General features: G+C 33.5%; 1 pseudogene; it reads left to right on the top strand.

Annotated features, from left to right (window-relative positions):
• The window catches only part of LOC121392417, a 17,183-nt pseudogene extending 12,997 nt beyond the window's left edge, over positions 1-4,186 (top strand).
• The last annotated feature ends 313 nt before the right edge of the window (positions 4,187-4,499 follow it).

The raw sequence follows: 4,499 nt of genomic DNA, 5'->3' as shown, positions 1-4,499 counted from the left end.
GTAAATAAGTCACTATTAATTGATGTAGTTTATTGCAAACAAGCAGTTATTAAATACTTATAATTCAATGTCCGTTGCCTCAAATTGATATGTTTCTAATACATATTGTTAACTGTACTCACCAATGGAGACCATTGTTTTTGTCTGTTCTTCTTTAATAGGGGTGTTACTCCTTCCAGCGATAACCCTGTCATGTCTACAGGTAATGATCTATTACAACCTCTCACAGTGGAATGGGCGGCCTCTCATTAGAAGATCCATCAACCAGTGCATTGACAGTAAGCTATATTGTTATCATACATGCTAGTTAAATTTAACTCTGTATATACCAAGTACTTTTATTGGTAGTATACATACTCAAATAGTTTCCATATAGTTATTATCACTGTTAGATGTGTCTATCTTGTCTTATAGCCAATTTCACCGGTCTGTGTTCCTGAAGACAAAATGGAACTGCTTAATCGTATATCAGGTGATGGTCTTGGAGTGAAGTATCGCTTCTTAAGAAAACCGCACATTTCATCAAATAAGATGGTAGTTGTAGAGCTGACATTTCAGAACACATCTAGTTCTATGATTAATGGTATCAGTGTGGAGTCAACTCAACTTCAATCTGGCATGAAGATGCATGCTAATAGTACTGTGTCACAGATAGCTCTGGTGGTGCTGTAAACACAACTGTTGGAGTAGATTTCAATGATACATTACAACCAGCAAAATTTAATATTTGGTAAGTTAACACACACACACACACACACTTTCTCTCTCCCTCTGTATATGGGTGTGGGTGGGTGTGCATTCTTGTTTTCTCAAATCCATTGATAATTTAGAATACATTATAAGTTGTATATTATGTTGATTTGATCAGTGGTGGATCATGTCAATTGTATATGTCTTGAAGTTTTAAGAGCAATCTTTTCTTTCTAGTGTCAATTCTGATAGAAGATATCCTGTTAAAATTGACCCTGTTGTTGGTGAGTTAATACAAGCTGGTCAAATTTCAGAGAGTGGCTTCAAATCCTTACAAGGTAAGACATTTCATTATATTTATATATATATATATATATATATAATATATATATAATATATATGAGTGATGAACAAGTTAGTGTATTATGGGTGAATATTTATTTTTTAGACAAGTTGAAGGGAATGCATGAAATACTGGGAAAATAGCAACCACAACTTCACTAGATGACATCAAGTCTGCTATCTTAAATGTTGTCAATATGGGTCCTGTTGATTCTAGTGATGCCTCTGTTTGAGGTTGTTGCAATGATGTTTATCTGGGAAGTTTCCCTCTGTTGTTGACCGTGAGGGTAAAGGAAGGCAATGCTTTCATTATGTCAAATTGTGAGAAAATGGTGTTTGGCTCCATGTTAGTTAAATTAGTGAAAGAAAACTATTGCAGTCTATAATTTATTAATGATTATTAAAATTATTAGATATAATTTGATTAAAAAATGGTTTGGTTGTTTTAAAATATTTGTAATATTTTGCTCTTGAACTGGTAATTCTGATCTTTTTTCACTACCAATAAATTTAAGAATAACTTGTCCAGGTATCACTGTTGTTGATGTGTGAATATATAGGATGTGTGTGTGTGTAATATTGTTTACTATTCTTTATTGTTTTTTTGATTTCCTTTATAAGTATACCTTTAAAACTTACAAACAATTTTATAAAGAGGTGTATGTAATAATAATGTGTAATATGAAACTGAAACTAAAACTGATTTCTATGGCAACAGTAAAACAAATCATTGCTTTATTACCACATTTTAACTCCGTGTTCATTGTTATGTTTCAAGGTTCCTCCTATGGTGATAGCGATGTTCAACTGCATGACGGAAAATAGAGAATGAGAAGGATTGTTAGTACTTGTATTTTCTTGGACTTGGAACAACCTGGTACTGTATTTATGATTGCGCATATGCACAGGCAAACATAAAGTATTTCACATCATCTTGTATAGTAGATCAGCTTTAGCTTTTAAGATAGTATTAACTATTCAGTCCTCCCTCTTTTACTTGCACAGTTTGATTAGCAGTGTGGGATCAGCTTTAAGACCTAGTAAGAATTCTGTCCCTTACGAAATTGCTGAGTTAGCAGTTGAACTGTCCTTTCTGTCTTCTACTAATACTGTATTACCTAATACTAACTACACATCTTTCTGTCTGGAAGTACTGCCTTTAAGTCTTATCAGTAGTAGCTCATCTTTCAGTAGTTTTATAGATAGAATCCAACAAAATTACCAATCTACCATAGGTCATAGTGCCTCAAGTAAAAGATGAAGGGAGGGAGTCATTGAAGTATTTATTATCTATGTATTGATGTCAGCAGCCAAGATACCAACAGTACTATGATCTCTTTAGAAATTTTATATACACGTGTATATTGTCACAGCTATACATGTGTATCTGATATGTTAAATTATGATACAGCTTATTAAATGTATATATTAATACAATATTTGTTCATTCTAACCTTGTACAGATGCTATTTTACTTGGCTCATATCATAATTATTAAAATCATTACTAATGCTCCTTGATTCAGAAATTTGCAGTGGAAATATGAGTAGGAATGACCCTAACAAAACTACTGTAGAATAAACATTTATATTTGGCTCAGACATTAGGTTGATATTACTTTAATATCTAATAAAATGCAATATTAATAATACGTCAGTCTGTGTACAATATTGGATGAAGTTCATGTAATAATAGAGATGTTACAAATGAAGAGACAGAACTAATGGCAATACATAACTAGTAACAATTTAATAATCCAGTCAATCTTATAAATTTGTTACCAAAATTGTTATAGGGTTACTAAGAATAAAGGTTGGGTTCACTAGTTTGAAAATTTTCTCATAGAAAATAATCTGTAAACAAAAAATGAAAATAAAAAAATGAATTTTTCATTTTAAAAATAGAAAAATGTTCAAAAATGTTGTTTATGGTTGTGTCTCCATATCTTCTTTTCCTCCTCCTTATATTTTAGGGATCCTATAGGTGGTTGGGGTGGTTCAATTGCATGACGAAAAAGGGAGGGTGAAAATTGGAAGATGGCATTCACGTGCAGGCCGACAATGTTCAAATGGCGGTAGTCCTATTGACTGATAAGATGAAGTAAGGGCTTGTTGGAGCAATGATGGAGTATCAGTTGTGTCGATGTATTTTGGGAAGAAATCTGAGTGTACTGCCAGCTTTTAGTAATATCTCAACAGCTTCTTGATATCCATAACAATATGCTATGTCAACTGCTGTGTACCAGTACTGTCAGAATGTTGAACATCAGCTCCAATTTCTAATAACAAATTCAAAATTGGTCACATTTCCAGAGCATGTTGCTCTAATGAGAGCTGTATGACCTTCATTTGTAGTAACATTGACATTAGCATCAGCACCAAGAAGTACCTCAACAATTGCTGTATTTCCAGTGCTACAAGCAATAATTAATGCAGTTTCTCACATTGCAATTTGTGCATTAACACTAGCTCCATAGCAATAGTGTGGCAGGTATTGTAAAACAGATCTTGAGAAAGTAACATTAAAGGAGTCCAACTGTTTTGTAGAGGTAGATTAGAATCAGCACCAGACTCCAAAAATTGCATGAGCTATTCAGAGTTTTGAACTGCACAAGCTGTAGCAAGAGCTGTAGCACCTACTTTTTATTTTGAATGTTAAGTTTCCTTTAATAAGTAAATGAGAAATATCAAAGTTTTGCTCAAAAATAGATATCATAAGAGCAGTATGACCCACGATGTTCCTGCAGATCAACATTGGCCTCTAAGTCAACAAGAAATTGAGCCACGTCAACATAGCCTTGAGATGCATCACAACATTAAAGCTGTCCAACCATTTCTTTGTTGAACATCATTTGTTGCACCAGCTTCTACAGTGATTTAGCAATCATAACATGACCATATGCACAGGCAAAGATCAAAGCATTACATCCGTTGTCATTTTGTATAAAGGATCAGTTTTATATTCTAAGAGAATATAACTACTTCTTTTCTTCCTTTTTCACTTGCACATCAAAGCTGTTTCTTTACTTCGAGTTCTTTGATTGGGGATCAGCATTGTTTTTAATAACAATTTGAACATGTTGTAATCAGAAGCTGCTATGAGAGCTGTTATTCCATCACGTTACACTGAGAAAACATTAGCACCAGAAATGCAGGTAGCATATCTGCTATTTGTTAATTTACCCTCATTGCTTGCTACTATAAGCAATGATTCACCCATTATAGTTGGCAGTATTGGGATCAGCTCCAAGAAGATCTAGCAATAATTCCACAGCTTCTTCCTGCCCTGAACAACTGCTATGTAAATTGCTGAGTTAGCACTAGAACTATCCTCACCATCTTCTACTAGTATTGTATTACCTACTACTACTAACGTCATGACACTAACACATGTCATAAAGCTAACTTTCTCTTGAGCTAAAGATATTAATAATGGTATATTTGCTTCTGGAGTATCCAGGTAACATT

The sequence above is a fragment of the Gigantopelta aegis genome, unplaced genomic scaffold (genome assembly GCF_016097555.1).
Source record: "Gigantopelta aegis isolate Gae_Host unplaced genomic scaffold, Gae_host_genome ctg3786_pilon_pilon, whole genome shotgun sequence".
In the NCBI taxonomy this organism is placed as follows: Eukaryota; Metazoa; Mollusca; class Gastropoda; order Neomphalida; family Peltospiridae; genus Gigantopelta; species Gigantopelta aegis.
The sequence above is the reverse complement of the archived record's forward strand: the minus strand, read 5'-3'. Positions and strand labels throughout refer to the sequence as shown.